Source organism: Vombatus ursinus, unplaced genomic scaffold (genome assembly GCF_900497805.2).
Source record: "Vombatus ursinus unplaced genomic scaffold, bare-nosed wombat genome assembly UNPS02014779.1, whole genome shotgun sequence".
Classification (NCBI taxonomy): domain Eukaryota; kingdom Metazoa; phylum Chordata; class Mammalia; order Diprotodontia; family Vombatidae; genus Vombatus; species Vombatus ursinus.
Window position 1 is genome coordinate 32,460,924 of NW_020954557.1, and position 18,697 is coordinate 32,479,620.

Consider the following 18,697-nt stretch of genomic DNA (forward strand, 5'->3'; position numbering starts at 1 on the left):
GGGAGGAGCTCACCCTTGCAAGCTATCTGGTAGCTTTCCATTTGAACTAATTGCTGTTTTTGTTGTTATTGTTGTTTTTTTTTGTTTTTTTTTTAACAAGGTGCTGCATAGGCTATGTGGAGGTGATCCAAAGGCTCTGGGAAAGTGGGTGGGGTGGGAGGCAGTTTGGGTTCCTTTCTCTATTAACCAGTCTTTACTCCATAACCACCATCCATGTCTGTATATAAGCACCAAATCTCTTCCACACTTTGCTATTAGTGAGTGAGGCCCTGTCCCTAGACATAACAGGGCTGCTACCCTCTGTTTAGGTTCAAAGGCAATGAGAGATTCAAATAGATGGGTATGTGTGGTCTTACTCCCACTCTGTATGTATGTGTGGGGGTGAGGGTGTCAGAAGGGGATACATCATTGAGACACGTACAACAATCCTCACTTCCCTCCTCTATGTCCCTATTATGGTTTAAGGGACCTGTTTTTTCTTTTCCCACAGTTCAGGGAAACAGGCAATATGGTGTCTGGAGGAGGCAGAAGCTAATGGCTGTGTGTTCTGTGCCCATTGGCTATTCTCTCCCATCTTACCCCTAATGTCCAGGCATCAGGGTTTCCACTAGTTCTCCATTCCTCCCCTGAACAATACCTACCAACCCTTAACCTTCTTTCCACCATGGTGGGGGAAGTCCTAGGTTGTTCCAGGGCTGGGGTAGGGAAGGTGGTGGGTGGCTAAATCCTCACTCAGGCTTGCCTTTGGTGATGGGTTAGCCCCATTCTTTCCCTCTCTCCTCTTCTTAAGTACCTACTAGAGTTTTGATAGATAAGGGTTCCCTATGTCTACAGAGGGCTTGTTTTGTTGAGATCTTCAAAGTGTAGCATTACCACAAGTCTCTATGTAAGTAGGTGCCCCCAAGATTCCCCAATATCACCTTACTTAAGGTACATGTATAACCTATATTTAGTTGCTTGCCTTATCAATGAGGGTGGGTGGGGAAGGAAGAAGGGAGAAAATTTGGAACCCAAAGTTTTAAAAACACATGTTTAAAAAAAGTTTTCACATAAAACTGGGAAATAAGAAATACAGGAAATGGGGTACAGAAATCTATCCTGCCCTGCAGGAAAATAGAAGGGGAAGGGGATAAGAGAAGGCGGGGAGAGATAGAAGGGAAGGCAGACTAGGGGAAGGGGTATTCAGAATGCATGCCATCTTGGGGTAGGGGGAGGGTGAGATGGGGTGAAAATTTGGAACTCAAAATCTTGTGGAAATAAATGTTGAAAACTAAAAATAAATAAATTTATTAATAAAAAAAGAAATCTAAAAAAAATGTTATTCATCTCCACTGAGAGAACTGATGAACTGAGTGCAAATTAAAGTGCAATTTTCTCACTTTCTTATTTTTCTTGCTTTTTTGTGACATTGCTAATAGGAAAGTATGTTTTGCATGATTTCACATGCATAATTAATATCATATTGCTTGCTTTCTCAGTGGGTTAGGGAAGGACTGGAGAGAGGGACAGAATTTAGAACTCAAAATTTTTGTAAGACAATGTTATAAATAAGTATTAAATTTGAAATAAACATTTTCAAAAATAACCACAGAGGGTGTGAGGGTGAACAGCACAGAAAACACAGAGACGAGCCACAAAAAGTAGGGATTCAGAGGCAGACAGTGCAGAAATGAGGCAGTGATGGGATGGTGAAGGGAGGCAGGCAGCATGAGAATTTCATAATCATACCATGTTAGTGCTAGAAGGTATCTTAGATTGTTCAATCTAACCCCCTCATTTTTTAGTTAGAGAAACTGAGACTCAGTCAGTAACATTCATTAAGTACCTACCATTTGTTAGGAACTTTGCTAAGAACTGGGAATACAAAGAAAGGCAAATGACAGTCATTCCTTTCTCACAACTTAAAAGTGGCAATACCATGCGAACAACTATGTACAAATAAGCAATATATAAGATAAAATGGAGATCATTGAGAGAAGGAACTAGCATTAATGGGGATCAAGAAAGACTTCTTGTAGACGATGGGATTTTAGCTGGGACTTGAAGCTGAGAAGAGATGAGGAAGGAGAGCATTCCAGGCACGGAGGAAAGCCAGTGAAACTCCCAGAGTGGAGATGGAGAGTCTTAATCAAGGAGCAGCAAGGAGGCGGATATAACTGAACTAAAGTACTGAGGGTGTTATAAGGTGTGAAAGCTTGGAAAGGTAGAAGGGGGCAGGTTATGAAGGACTTTCCAAAGAGGATTTCATATCTGTTTCTGTAGTTCACTGGTCTGAAACTCAAATAGAAACAGGGGTTGGGGCAGCTAGGTGGTGCAGTGGATAGGACACTGTCCCTGGATTCAGGAGGACCTGAGTTCAAATCCAGCTTCATACACATAATACTCACTAGCTGTGTGACTCTGGGCAAGTCACCTCACCAAAAACAAACAAAAAAAATAATGAAACAGGGGCCAATAAACCTTATTATATAAAGATCCTTGCTGGTGACATATTAACTCAGAAAACCATGTATTGACATTATTTATGTTTTTATTGTATTTTTTGTTAAATATTTCCCAATTACATTTTAATATGGGTTGGGCTCCACTAGGAGAGTGTTGCCAGTAGCACTGATTTAGATCAGGGGTGGAAAACCCGTGGCATTGAGGCTACATGTAGCCCTCTAGGTCTTCAAGTGCGATCCTTTGACTGAATCCAAATTTCACAGAACAAATCAGAAGGCCACAAGTGACTTCAAGGCCGTGAGTTCCCTTTCTCTGGCTGAGACACTGAATTTCTCTAGACTTCTAAACCAAATTCTAATAGATGAAGTACCTGTTCACAGCTGCTTGCCCACCAGTCATTTCCCTCCTGCAAGGTGGCAGCCGGCCTCAGTAAAAGACAAATTTTCTCTTGTGTTTCCCTGCATTCTAGTTTTTTATTCAATGGATCAATATTTATTAAGCACCCATTACGTTCCAGGCAATTTGCTAAACACTGGTTATATAAAAGGCAAAAGACAATCTCTGCTTTCAAGAAGCTCACAATCTAATGAGGGAGACAGTATGCAAACAAATATATACAAAACAAGCTATGTGACAGGATAAATAGGAAATAATTAACAAAGAAAAGGCACTAGAATTAAGAGGGGCTGGGAAAGGCTTCCTGTAGAAGATGGCACTTCATTTGGGACTTAAAGGAAACCAGGGAAGTCAGTAGTAGGTGTAATGGAAGAGGGAGAACATTCCAGGTAGGGGGAAGAGCCAAAGCAAATGCCCAGAACCAAGAAACAGAGTATCTTGTTCTCGTAACACCAAGAAAATCAGTATCACTGGATGAAAAATTATGTAGTAGGGAATAAGATAAAAGAAGATTGGAAAGGTATAAAAGGGCTAAGTTATGAAGGGCTCTGAATGTCTAACAAAACTTTTTGTATTTGATCTTAAGAGGCAATAGGGAGTCACTGGAGTTTACTGAGTAGGTGGCAGGGTGACAGTCATATTTGCCCTTCAGGAAAATCACTTTGGTGGCTGAATGGAGGGTGGGTTGGAGAGGGGTAAAGACTTGAGGCAGGCAGACCCACCAGCAGTCTATTGCAGTAGTCCAGGTGTGAGCTGATGAGAGTCTGTACCAGAGTGGTGGCAGTGTCAGAGAAGAGAAGGGGGCGTATTTGAGTGATTGTGAAGATGAAACCTACAGGCCTTGGCAACAGATTAGATATAAGGGAGGCAAGAGATAGTAACTAGTCAAGGATGACTCCTTGGTTGTGAACCTGAGTGATTGAGAGGATGGTGTAGACCGGGAGGATTTAGGGGGAAAGAATGAGTTCTGTTTTGGATGTGTTTGGTTTAAGATGCCTATTAGACATCCATTTGGAGAAGTCTGAAAAGCAGTTGGAAAGGCAAGATTGAAGGTTACAATAGAGTTTGGGGCAGGATAAGTAGATATGAGAATCATTACCACAGAGATGGTAATTAAATCCATGGGAGCTGATGAGATCACCAACTGAGGAGTATAGAGGGAGAAGAATTCTGCCAGTTCTTTCTGCTGGGCAGGCCGTATATTCTGCCTTCATGATTCTTATTTCTTGAACTACTTGGAACATCCTGCTGTAGTTCTGTGTTCTCTTGGGAATCCATAGGGTCTTTTCCCTCTTCAGGTGTTGATTCATTTTCCTTTCTCTTGAAATATTTGTTCAGAGATGTTTAGACCTCCCTTCTTTTGTATCTTCTCTGCTGATTTATTTGCTTGGGCTCAAAGTTTTTGAGTTTTCCTACTCCTGTGATCTTTGGCAATTTCAGTCTTTTTTCTCCCTTATGTTCCCCTATCACTCATTTTCTGATTCTTTCTTTGATGTGGTAAATCTCACAGGGGCTAGACTCCAAAGCTGTCTCAGCCTACTCTCACATTGGGGGATTCATTTCTCACCACCCTCAGTCTCTGTGCCCAAGTGACTTCTGGGTGGACAAAATGCTAATCTCTTTTCCTTCAGATCTGGTGAAGATCTGCCCCTCAGGAATATCCTTCCCACCCCACTCCCCCACACCTCCCACACACACTCTTCTCTGGCTGAGCACTGATGCAGGCCAACATATATTCACTTTACTTCAGCCATCTCTGCAGAGTTGGGGAGCAGTTTGAATTTTGTGGCTTGTCACAGAATATCAGAAGATGTGGATTGAAGGCAAGTAGATGGTAGTGGTGGTTGAAGAGACTTTAGTAGCTACAAGGTAATTGCAGAGTGGATCCCAGGGCACTTTTGGGTCCTGTAGTGCAGTCCTGATTGAATGTGGGTGTTGGTGAGAGAGGGGATATTGAGTGAGTGAGTTAGGGGTTTTATAATAACTTTCTCTGCTTATTTATAAGGTTGTTACTTAATTAGAATTCTTAGTGTCTTAGCCTGTGGAGATAGCATTGGTTACTTTACCGGCTGCTCATAATTTTTGTTTTGGAAAGTTCTGAAAGTTCATAAGGATGAGATAAAAAGTGGAGACTGCCATCTTGTTGGTCACATGACCAATAAGACATCTTGTAAGCCTTTGAACAATTCTAATTATTTTAGCAAATACATAAAACCCTTTCTTTTGCTGTGATAATTTTTTATTACATTGACAATGGACTGTTTTTTTCTAGGATTTCCAATTCTAAAGTCATTTATGATGCAGATATGTTAAACCATAAAATTTGAATTTATTGGTGCCTCAAGTTCATTGCTGTTGCCTTTTTTGAAACAACAACAATAATGATAATGGCTAAAATTTATATAATGCTTTAAGGTTTGCAAAGCTCTTTACAAATATTTTCTCATTTTATCCTCACAACAGTCTTGTGAAGAAGGTGCTATTATCATCCCCATTTTATAAATTTGTCATCCATGCAGAATTTATCTGATGACCCATTTGGTTTAGAGAGGCAACTTGTGAAAAAGCATCAGAGCTGGTAGATAATGAACTATATTTACATTATTTTATTTTTTATTAAATATACTTTCTTGAACTTGTATAAAAAGGCCTAAGAATTTGTTCTCCCCTCTTCTCTCTCATCTTAAAATAATTCCTTAAATGTAGAAAGCAAAAGTGAGATGTGAAAAAAAGAAATGCTACATATTAGTACTCTCTGACCTTTTCCAGTTTTCTCCTGAATTGCCTGCGTGGGATGATGGCCAAATCTTTCCTAGTTTTCTTTGAATGAACCATCGAGATCTGTCACCAGGTCTTTATCAAGCTTAACAATGTTTGACTATTGAAAATTATTTTGAGGATGAAGTCATTTGCCTTAGTATTATGTAACATCAACCAATGTATACCAATGTAGGTTTACATACCTAACCCTACCCTTCTCTCCCAACATACACATACATACAGACACACACACACACAAACACATTTACTTTTTAGGCAAAAAGTTATGGTGGACTGTATTCATAAGTATTTTGTATGTTTTTTGTCTTCTTAATTTATACGTGTTATATCTCTGAATAATCTAAATAGCCAGAGACATAGAAGGCTAAATACATTAGTTTTAAATAAAGTTTTCTTATACATTTCAAAATTACTCTTTTTGTAAGGGGGAATATTTCAAATACAGTATTCAAATCCATAGTGATGGTAATCATGCTGAAAATATTCTGTGATGGTAACACCAAAACATTGTAATTCTTTTCCTCCTGGGCCACTCCAAATTTTCTCTTCCACTCTCCTCCTTTTCTCCCTTAATCTCCCACCTCATCTCTTCAAGCCTACTTCTCTCCTTTCCTTTCTCCCACCCCCTCACCACACACACACACACACACACACACGCACACACACACACAACCCTAAACTCTTCTCTTACAAGTTTCAGTGGCAACATGAGGAGCTTATACAAGAGTTTGATTTTTAATTTTATTGCACCTATGGATTCTGAATGTGATATTCAGAAGTATGCATAATTGATTGTCTCACATCTTTTTTAAAGAATCATGCAAACATAGATTATAGTTATGGATCACAGAGCCGGAAGAGATTTTAGAGACCCTTTATCCCAAACCTCTCATTTTTCAGATGAGAAAACTGAGGCCTAGAGATATTAAGTTAGTTAAAGCAAGGCCACAGAGCAAATACTACATCTGGGTCTTGAACCCAGGTCCTTGGATTCCAAAACCATCACTTCTCACTGTATCACAACACCTCCCCTGACATGATGGCTATCTTCAAGTATTTGAAAGACTGTCACTTAGAAGAATGGATAGCTTATATGCAGCTAGGTGGCACAGTGAATAGAGCACCAGGCCTGGAGACATGTCTTTCTGAGTTCAAATCTGGCATCAGACACTTACTGTATGACCCTGGTCAAGTCACTTAACCCTGTTTGCCTCAGTTTTCTCATCTGTAAAATGAGCTGGAGTAAGAAATGGCAAACCACTCCAGTATCTTTGTCAATAAAACTCCAAATGGGGCCACAGATAATCAAACTCATCTGAAACAACTAACAACACTCTATCAGTAAGAAAAAGAAATGACTCAAACCTAGCCCCAAATGTACCCTAGAAAATTCCATTCCTGCAAGAATGCTAATAGGATTATCTATTTCTTAATTTAATATTAATTTTTTTAACTAACAAAATTCTATTTCCTCTCAAAAAAAAATCCTTGTAATAAATATGCAGTAAACAAAACAAACTCCTGATTAGGCAATACCCAAAATATACATCTCATTCTGTACCTGAATCTATCAACTCTCTGTCCAGAGATGGGTAGGTCATACTTCCTTATCAGTACTCTGGGATCATTATTGGTAATGTATTGTTCAGAATCCTTAAGGCTTTCAAAATTGTTTGTCTTTATGATGTTGTTTTTATGTATAATTTATATTCTTTAACCAAGATGGTTTAAAAACACGTTTTAACAACAGTAAGTTATTAATATAAGCTGCTTATTGACTGGCTCCAGCCATTCTGTAATGGCAGAGTTCAGGGCTATGGTAGTCTAAGCATGGGGATGGCCCTACATTATTTCGGTCTGTGTAGTCTACAGAAAGCCACAAGAAACTTAACACATCTTGGGGGTGGAGAGCCTCATACCTATTCTTGTATAAAGTGCCCTGTTCTGTAGGTTCCCCTCCTACAAAGAGGATCCTGAGGGGATGTATATAGTATTGGTTGTATATTCTTGAGTAAAATTGTCTCTAGAGGTATCCTTGTATTATCCATCAGGAATCACAGATGTAATCAACATGGATATTAGGGCAAGGAGACACCTGTGTGGAAGCCATACTCAGCCAGCTGCTGCATGTCTGATTGAGGCTTTCAACTTCACTTTTACCATGAGGGTATGTCTGTCCCAGATACTTTGACCTCTGACCCCAACAGTGGACAAGGGAGATAGGAATGGTTTTAAATAGACACAGAATACTTCTCCCATTGATGAGTTCCTCCAGGGGCTGCCATTTTGTGGAGATGCACAGTCTTGATAGCCTTCATTATCCTCCTGACCCTGTTCCTTACTTCCAGACTTTATTCTCAACTCCCCTCACTGTTTTTCAACTCTGTTGTATGCTGTTTTCTCCCATTAATATGTAATCTTCTTTAGGGCAGGGACCATCTATTTTTTCTTTCTTTTTGTTTATATTTATATCTCCAGTGCTTAGCACAGTGCCTGGCCCATATGAATCACTTAAAAATAATTGTTTCCTTTTTTCCTTCTTTCATTCCTTCCTTTCTTCCTTTGCATTAGGTCTAACATACTAATGGTTACCTTATATGATTCTGAAGTAAAAAAGGTTTCAAGAGCTCCAGAGATTTTTTTTTACAGAAGATCCTATGATTACAGAATCAGACCCAAACATGTGGAATAGGTACTCTTGCTCCTTCCTAGCCCTGTGACTCTATAACTACAAAAGGCAAAATGTTGTCTCTCAGAGTTCATAGAAATTTAGAGAGAGAAGGGAACATGGAGATCATTGAATCCATCCATTCCCACACAACCTAACACATCCCCACAAAACCTAACACAATTTTACAGATTAGGAAACTGAGATACAGAGATTAAACAGCCTATCCAGGATCACACAATTAATAAGTTTTTGAGAAGAGATTTGAAGCTAGCTTCTCTTGATTCCAAGTCTCACCCCTTATCCACCATGCCATACTGGTTCAACATCGAGTCTGAATTTGAATGTTTTATTCTTCATAAAGTTAGAAAGATGCTATATTTTTATTAACATAGGAAGCAACTAAAAACATTTCTAATAAGGAGTGTTCAGCATTGTTTCAATGCATTATTCAAAGCTGAGCTATAAATTGAAACTATATTATTTTCCTAGAGGGAGAAAGAGATGGGGTTTATTTTTATTTAAATTGAACTTGAAGATTACTCACTTTTTCAATGTTTTGAACAGAAAATTTTATTCTTATAATTTTTTTCAGAAAGCACTCTTGAGAAGCAGTATTATTTTTAATCTAGAAAGGCTAGAAAGAGTTAATTTACATATAAACAGAATGAAATAGTAATTACTCCAAACCAATACAAAAACAGATAAAACATAGACCAAAAAGCCAATGCTGACTAAGAATTTTAATTGAAAAATAAAACAAAAGCAAAAATTCATCTCCCATAAGATGGATTTGAAGGAGGAATCCTTTTCAAAGTCAGTGCAGTTGTAACAAGTAAGATTTCCAATAGAAAACTGTCTTTCTGCCTCCACCACAGGATGTTGTCATGATTCCACAATGTACAGAGCTATTTATTTTGTTTTCAAATATAAATGTTGATGTGTCTATGTTCAGCAGTTGGATTCTTCTCCAGAGACCATCAATTCCCAAAGATGCATAGTTGTATTCCAATATCACATGACCTGAAAAAAATCTTGCTTTATTTTTAAAATTTAAATTTGAATATTTATAATGCATTATTCAGGGCCTTAGAAATAGGCAAAGTAGGCATCTGTCTATGCAATATAATTTTAGAGGTGAGAAAAAATAAAGGAATTCTCCCTTCCACTACTACTCTCCCCATTGTCCACTAATCTGCACAATGATTCATAAAATTCCACAGAGTTTTGAAACTTTGATTTAAGTCAAATGGAGTATTTACCTCCTTTTCAAATACCTTCCAAGGTTTATTAGCTCATTGATCTGTGCGTGTTTACCAGATTTGTGACTGAGCCCAAATATTGATGGAAGTATAAAGCAGACATAAAGGCACTGACCCTCAGGAGAATGCAGGCTAGTGTAACTGAGAGGGGGAAGTAATAGCAGAGACTGAAGACACAGAAAAGCATAGAAATGCTCTGAAGACATACTTTACCTATTTGGTAATTTTGCAAAGGGCCATACTTGATCCACGTGGGACAATCTGACACTAGATGCAGTGAGGTGAATCTGGGTCCCCAGAATTTCAAATGTGCTGGGTTAGTTATTGTTGTTCAGTTGTTTGGGTTGTAACTGACTCTTCCTGACTCCATTTGGGGTTTTCTTGGCAAAGATACTGGAGTGGTCTGCCATTTTGTTCTCCAGCTCATTTTACAGATGAGGAAATGGAAGCAAACAGGGCCAAGTGACTTGCCCAGGGTCCCACAGCTAGGAAGTATCTGAGGCCTGATTTAACTTACAAAGATGCCTTCCTTACTTTAAGTGCAGCATTCTATCTACTGACCCACCCAATTACCTAAAGCAGGGGCAAATGTGGTTTTGCCTTGGAGAATTTTGTGATCACCTACTCCAGAGGTTCTGAATCTTGTCTGCTATGGACCCCTTTGGCAGTCCAATAAAGCCTTGGTAGCCCTTTAGCAATCTGGTGACTATTATGGACTCTTTCTCAAAATAATGTGTATTTTTTAAAAAAGCTTGCTTAAAGGAAATGTTAAATTTTAGTTAGAGGTTAGTGAAAATTAAGATATAATTTTTCCTGTCCAAGTTCACAGATTCCCCCCAAATCAACCCATAGATGCCTTGGAGTTCCGTGGACTCTAGGTTAAGAAATTCTGACCACTTTATTTTGTAGCTGAGAAGCAGAAATAAAGTAAATAGCAAGTTCCTTAAGTAACTGAGAAATCTGACAATGTCCTTTGATTTTATTAACTAAATTGTGAACTACTTAGATTCAGTTTCACCCAGAGCTCTTTGTCTCTCCCCTGGATTGAAGGGCAAGAATATGAGTAAGACCAGCTGTTTGAGAAAGAATCTTTAGATAGAGCAGAAAATAGCACTGAGCTTAAAGAACCCGGAAGCCAGAAGATCTGGTTTGAATTCTAGCTCTTCCACTTCTTGTCCAGGTGACCTTAGGTAGGTCATTTTACTCCTTTGAGTCTAAGTTTCTTCATGATTAAAATGAGGCTCAGACTAGGTAAATGTCTGAGGCTGAATTCACCTTTGACATGATGATTCAAGATGAGAACCATTTGTCAATCCTATTCTCATCTAGGGTAATGTATTCAGGGTCTTTTCCATTTTAAGAAAGAGTAGATTTTTGAGGACATCAATTTGAAGAGATTTGTCTTCAGTGAGATAGCCTAGTATAGGCACTCAGCAAGCACTGAAAGGGAAAATTATGATTTTCACAAACTTTGTTATTTTGGGTGTGAGGAGTAAGGAATGCTATGCTGAGTGTTCCTCTTTATAGACTGTTCTCACCCTGAAGATAGGGTGTGAATACCACTCTTTCATAATCCGTCCATCTGTAGAGTGTTCTTAATGGCACATTTCCCTCCTTACCCTAACTAAAAGAATAACAAGATAATAAAAACTAGCATTTCTATAGCCCTTTAAGGTTTACCAGTTGCTTTGCTTAACTTTTCTCATTTAAATCTAACAACAACTCAAGGAGGTCAATGCTTTAGGCATCTCCATTTTTTTTAAATGTAAGGAAACTGAGGCCCAGAGATGATATGACTCTCATGTACTCACACTGCCAAGTGTGAGTCAGCATATGAATGCAAGTCTTACTGACTCCCATGCCAGCAATCTATCTACTATATCATGCTGCTTCTCCAAATAAAAAAAAAATCTTTTAAAAATCTTTTGACAAATCTTCAATTCACTGGATGAATAACAATTTTACAGAGATATTCTGTGTCACTGGGGTAGTGCTATTTGTTATATGAGATAATTCTTGAAAAGGGAAAGAGGGAGGAATACTGGAGAAATCTATGGTGGTTTTTTTTAAAGGACTAATTTTAAAAACTCATTTAAAAAAATTAAAGAACCTAGGGAGGGTCAACCAAGATAGTAGAGTAGGAGAAAGTAGCACAACCCAGTTCCCCATTAGAACTACTCCACAAATATGGGGGGAAATCCCCAACAATAACTCAGCAGAATGAGTTCTGAGCAATAAATCCAAGGAAAAGTCAAAGTGAGTAACTTGTCTAGTACAGGTAGGAAAAAGGAGATAGATGAAGGTATTCTGACACTGGGGACTGATTCTAAGCCAGGAGGGCAGGTAGCCAGAGTGTCCCAGCATGGAGACTGAACTGGGACTATGCATGAGAGCAAAAAGAGGTATTATATCTAACATGGAGGGGCCTGATACTCTGTAGGGTGCAAGAATTACCAACTAGCATCTGTTTTCTCATCCTCCAGAGATGGATAGTATATCTAGTGTAGATTGATGAAGGGACCTGAACCTACAAGTGGTGGAGCAGAACAAAGAGTAGTCCAGGGCTGCTTTAATGGGCAAGAACCAGGAACAGAAGCAAGAAATAGTTGTGTAGGTCTGACAGGAAGAAAAGAAGAAAGTAATAAATGGAGAATAAAATGTAATATAGATTCAGAAAGGGATTAGTCATAAGCAAAATAAATTCTAAGCAAGGAGGGTAGATCTCAAAGAGAGGATTAAAAAAATGGTAAGAATTTGTTTGGATTCTATGCAAGGGAAAGAGAAGAGAAGTAGGGGATCAAAAACAGATGACATTAAACCTATAAAAGTCATTCTGCTTTTTTTTGTTTTTTTTTCTTTTTAGTGAGGCAATTGGGGTTAAGTGACTTGCCCAGGGACACTCAGCTAGTAAATGTTATGTGGCTGAGGCCAGATTTGAACTCAGGTCCTCCTGAATCTAGGGCTGGTGCTCTATCCACTGCTCCACCTAGCTGCCCCAAAAAGTTGTTATGAGTACATTCCTTGCTCAGTACTCTCTTTTTTGTAAGAAGGTAGTGAAAAACAAAAATAAGAAAATAAATATAAAAGAATGGAGTAGAAGGAAATACACAATTAATGATCATAACTGGGAATGGGAATAGGACAAATTCACTCATAAAATGGAAGAGATATTAGAATGGATCAGAAAACATAATCCAAAAATATGTTGATTAAAAGACACACACTTGAAAACTAAAGATTAAAACAGAATTAAGATAAGGAACTTGAGCAAAATCTATTACACTTCAGCTGAATTTTAAAAATCATAAAGGAACAATGATAATCCTAGATAAGGCAACATAAAAAATAGACTTAATTAAATGAATAAACACAGAAACTATATTTTGTTGAAAGGTACCATAGAAAATGAATTAATTTCAATACCAAATATATGTAGATGCAGATTTACCAAATGGTATAACATCTAAATGCTGAAAGGAAAAGTTAGATGAATTATAGAAAGAAATAGATAATGAAACTGTAATAGCAAAAAACCTAAATGGATCCCTTTCAGAGCTAGAGAAAACTAACCAAAGACAAATAAGAAAGAAGTTAAAGGACTGAAGAGAGTTTATATATCTCTGCCGGTTATTGAATGAAAATATAGAACAGTATACAAAGTTCTCTGGTGTATATAACATTAAAAAAGACTATGTGTTAGAAAATAATATCCTTAAGGACAAATGCAGAAAAGCAGAAAGATTAAACATCTTTTATAGAACACGATGAAAAAAAGGTATTTCCAATAAAGAGCTACTGAAGAAATTAAAATTAATTGGAAACTAAATAACATAATCATAAAGAATAGGTGGGTCAAGGAATAAATCATAGAAATAATAAATAATTTCATTAAATGTAATGATGTCAATGAGACAACATGTCAAAATTGGAGATGCAAGCAAAGTAGTTCTTTGGGTAAAATTTAAATCTCTAAACACTTTTATCAACAAAAGAGAGAAAGAACAGATCAACAAATAGACAGCTATGAATCTAATTTATTTATTTTTAGTTTTCAACATTCATTTCCACAAGATTTTGAATTCCAAACTTTCTCCCCATCTCATCTTTCCCCCACCCCAAAACACACATTCTGAATACCCCTTCTTTTAATCTGCCCTCCCTTCTATCTCTCCCTCCCTTCTCTTATCCCCTTCCCTTTCAATTTTCCTTTAGGTCAGGATAGATTTTTATACCCCATTTCCTGTATATCTTATTTCCCAGTTGCATGTGAAAACAATTTTTTTAACTTTTGTTTTTAAAACTTTGGGTTCCAATTTTTTTCCCTTTCTCCCTCCCTACCTACCCTCATTCAGAAGGCAAGCAACTTGATATGGGTTATATGTATGTAGTCATGCAAAACACTTCCATAGTAGTCATGTTGTGAAAAACTAAAGTATATTTCCCTTAATCCTATCCTGCCCCCCCCATTTATTCTATTCTCTTTTGAACCTGTCCTTCCTTAGAAGTGTTTGCTTCTGATTACCCTTACCCCAATCTGCCCTCCCCTCTATCATCTTTTTGCTCTCATGTCCCCTCTTCCCCTGCCCATTTTCCTGTAAGGCAAGATAGAATATCATACTCAATTGAGTGTGTATGTTATTCTCTCTTTAATCCAAATCCGATGAGAATGGATTCATTCATTCCCTCTCACCTTCACCCCTTTCCCCTCCACTGTAAAAGTCTTTTCTTGTCTGTTTTATGTGAGATAATTTACCCCATTCTACCTCTCCTTTTCTCCTTCTCCCAGTATAATCCTCTCTCACCCCTTAATTTCATTCTCCAGGTATCACCCCTTCATCTTCAACTTACCCTGTGCCCTCTATCTGTCTATCTATCTATCTATCTATCTATCTATCTATCTATCTATCTATCTATCTATCTATCTATCATCTATCTACATATAATTTTTTCCTTCCAACTACTCTAATACTGACAAAGGACTCATGAGTTACAAATATCATCTTTCCATGCAAAATGTAAACAGTTTAACCTCAATAATATCAAACTTATTAAGTTTGATTTCTCTTTCCTGTTTACCTCTTTATGTTTCGCTTGAGTCTTGTATCTGAAAGTCAAATTTTCTATTCAGCTCTGGTCTTTTCATCAAGAATGCTTGAAAGTCCTCTATTTCACTGAATATCCAATTTTTCCCCTTAAGGATTATGCTCAATTTTGCTGGGTAGGTGATTCTTGGTTGTAATCCTATCTCCTTTGCCCTCCAGAATATCATATTCCAAGCCCTGTGGTCCCTTAATGTAGAAGCTGCTAAATCTTGTGTTATCCTGATTGTGTTTCCATAATACTTGAATTGTTTCTTTCTGGCTGTTTGCAATATTTTCTCCTTGACCTGGGAACTTTGAAATTTGGCTACAATATTCCTAGAAATTTTCCTTTGGAGATCTCTTTCAGGAGGTGATCGATGAATTCTTTCAATTTCTATTTTGTCCTCTGGTTCTAAAATATCAGGGCAGTTTTCCTTGATAATTTCTTGAAAGATGATGTCTAGGTTCTTTTTGATCATGGCTTTCAGATAGTCCAATAATTTTTAAAATCTCTCTCCTGGATCTATTTTTCAGGTCAGTTGTTTTTCCAATAAGGTATTTCACATTGTTTTCTAATTTTTCATTCTTTTGAATTTGTTTTACAGTGTCTTGATTTCTCATAAAGTAACTAGCTTCCAATTTCTCCATTCTAACTTTTAAGGAAGTATTTTCTTCAGTAAACTTTTGGACTTCCTTTTCTATTTGGCCAATTTTGCTTTTTAAGGCATTCTTCTCCTCATTGGCTTTGTGGACTTCTTTTGTCATTTGGGTTTAGCTATTTTTTAAGGTGTTATTTTCTTCAGTATTTTTTTGGGGGGTCTCCTTTAGCAAGCTGTTGACTTTTTTTTCATGATTTTCTTGTGTCACTCTCAGTTTTTCCTCTACTTCTCTTACTTGCTTCTCAAAATCCTTTTTGAGCTCTTCCATGGCCTGGGACCAATTCATATTTTTCTTGGAGGCTTTGGATGTAGGAGATTTGACTTTGTTGTCTTCTTCTGCTTGTATGTTTTGATCTTCTTTGTCACCAAAGTAAGATTCTATGTTCTGACTCTTTTTGTGCTGCTTGCTCATGATCCCAGCCAATTACTTGAGTTATAAACTCTTTGCTAAAGTAGGGGTCTGCTTCCAGTGTGGAGAATGTACTGTTTTAAGCTTTGGGGGTTTTGTGCAGCTGTTTTCAGAGATACTTCAAGGGACCTGTAAATTTTCAGTTCTTCCAAGGTGCTATGATCAAGGGTGAGGTGTTTGCTCCTTTCCTGGCCTATGCTCTGGTCTATGAATGACCAGAAGCACTCTTTTCTGTCTTGGAACTGTGAGTAGGATTTCCTCTTCACCACCACTACAAGCTCCACCATGCTAGTGCTCCTCCTCGCCCCAGGACTGCCACCCAGAACTGTGACCCAGATCCAAGCACGGGCAAAGCAAGAGAATCCTGCACCAGCAGAGAGATCCCTGAAATCCCCGTCTGATCAGCCACTGGATTCCCCCTCAGTGTGTGGGCCAGAAGCTCATGAAGCAGTTGCCGCCCCAGGGCCGTACTTAGGGACTGGGGCTGGGACCACACTTCTCTCTCATCACAGACACAGACTTTTCCTACTGACCTTCTAAGTTGTCTTTGGCATTCATGGATTGAGAAGTCTGGAAACTGTCCCAGCTGCCCACAATTCAGTCCTCTGAGGCCTACTCCAGGTTCACTGAGGCCTGCCTTGCCTGTGCGCCCATGCTGAACTGTGTTCATCTCCCAGCCTGGTGCAATATACCTTTCTGATCAACCAGCCAGGTTGTCTTTGGCTGGAAATTTGTTGCACTCTGTCTTTTTGTGGGTTCTGCTGCTTTATAATTTGTGTAGAGCCATTTTTTACAGATATTTGGAGGGGTTTGAAGGAGAGCTCAAGCAAATAACTGCTTTTATTCTGCCATCTTGGCTACCTCAACTAAAAATCTAGAAAACCAAGTATTTTTAAAGAATTAAGTACCAAAATACAAATCCTTAAAGTCAAGGAAGAGATTGTAAAAATTAAGAGTGAACACACGCAAGTATTGAATTAAATATAAAAAACTGAATTCTGATTTTAAAGGTAAATAAACTATTAATTAATTTGGTTTTTTAAGAGTAAAAACAAATTTCTAGTATCAAAAGTGGAAAGAGTGGATGGACAACAAATGAAAATGAAATAAAAGAAATTGTTAGAAACTTCTGAAAATGAAAAATTTTGTATTTTGTATGTCAATAAAACTGACAATCTAAATGAAATTGACATATGTTTATAAAAATATAAAATGCCCAGCATAAAAAGAAATAAAGGACTTAAATAATCAAATCTCACAAAGAGAAATTGAACAAGGTATAAGTAATTTCCCAAAGGGAGAGGGTGGGGGACAAATGCATCTAGGATCAAATGAATTTGCAGACAAATTTTATCACACACTAAGAAAAAAACTATTAATTCCAATATCATATAAGCTTTTTGAAAAAAAAAAAGATCTTACCATATTCTTTCTATTATAAAAATATGGTTTTGATACCTAAATCAGGGAGGGTCAAAACAGAGAAAGAAAATTGTAGACTAATAGATCTATAAAAAGTATTGATGAAAATAAATTAATACATAAAATATTAGGTAGGAGAGTCCAAGAAAGATTTGACATTATGACATGTTGGATTTATACCAGAAATGCAGAGCTGGTTCTATATTAGGAAAAATATGAACATAATAGACTATTAATAACAAGAACAACAAAATAACTTGATTACATCATCAGATGGAGAAAAAACTTTTGACAATACATAACACCCATATGAATATCAAATACTGAAATACGGTAGGAAGGGAGAAGAGTAATTCCAGACTTTATATTATATAATAAAGCAGTAATCATCAACCCATTTGTTACTATTTGAAACATAAAAAGGTACATCAATGGAACAGACTAGATATGGAAGAATCAGAAATAATTGAACTAAATATTTATAAATATTTAGACTAGCCTGGAAACATAAATCATGTACCTCTGCTGTTCATCCCATCTTCCCTGTAGTTGCAGAGAGGGGGGAGTGGACATCTGGGAACTTCTCCCAGACCCTTTGTTTAAGGAGGGCACCCAGGAAATTTACTTCATCATTTCCCACTTGGCTGACCTAGATTTCTTGATTTCCAGAAACTCATCATTCTGCAAGATGAATTCAACTCTGTAGCACACATCCTCTGATCATTTCTCACCTTCAGGGGTTTATCATGCCCCCTCACAGGGTAATGCCCCACCCCCACCCCCCACCCTCATCTCAATCCCTGCTTTTCAGCTTCTCTTGATACGTTGGCTTTCCCAAGTAGATTGTGAGCTCCTTAAGGGCTGTGACTGCCTGATATTTTTCTTTCTATCCCCAGTGCTTAGCCAAGTGCCTGGTATATAAGCAGGTGCTTAATAAATGGTTATTGACTTTAATTCCCAAGAGTGCAACAACAACAAATTTCAAAATGGTTCAAAAGAAACCTAAAATCTAGTGTAGGTAGGTGGTGCAATGGATAGAGCACCATCCCTGTAGTCAGGAGGACCTGAGTTCAAATCTGGCCTCAGACATATTACACTTACTAGCTATGTGACTCAGGGCAAGTCACTTAACCCCAACTGCCTCACCAAAAAGAAAATAAAAGAAAGAAACATGAAATCTACAAGAGGAGAAATTGTGAATGAATATATGTCAGAATTTGTAGCTATCAATGCAAATTTTTTTAAACCACTTACTTGGTAGGTTAGGGGGGAAAAATCAATCCATGGTGAAGAGTTTATATAAAGAAGAATAGAGAATAACAGATTTGTGATACAAAAATACAAAAGTAGACCAAAAAAACTTTTAGAAGAGAAACAAAAGCCAATAATATTAAAAGAATGCACTAACAAAAATAGAAAAAAGATTAATTAACTGAATATGTATTTTTAAAAATTGAAAGGTCAAAAAATAAGCCCCGCAGAAGAAATCTTGAAAATTATGTGAAAAATAGATATATTGGAAACCAATAAAACTATAGAACTGATAAAACTGGAAGTCGATTCTTTGAAAAGAC

General features: G+C 37.5%; 1 protein-coding gene across 2 annotated transcripts in view; it reads left to right on the forward strand.

Annotated features, from left to right (window-relative positions):
* The window catches only part of PDE1A (phosphodiesterase 1A), a 342,826-nt gene that overhangs the window by 192,307 nt on the left and 131,822 nt on the right, over positions 1-18,697 (forward strand). The window lies entirely within an intron of this gene.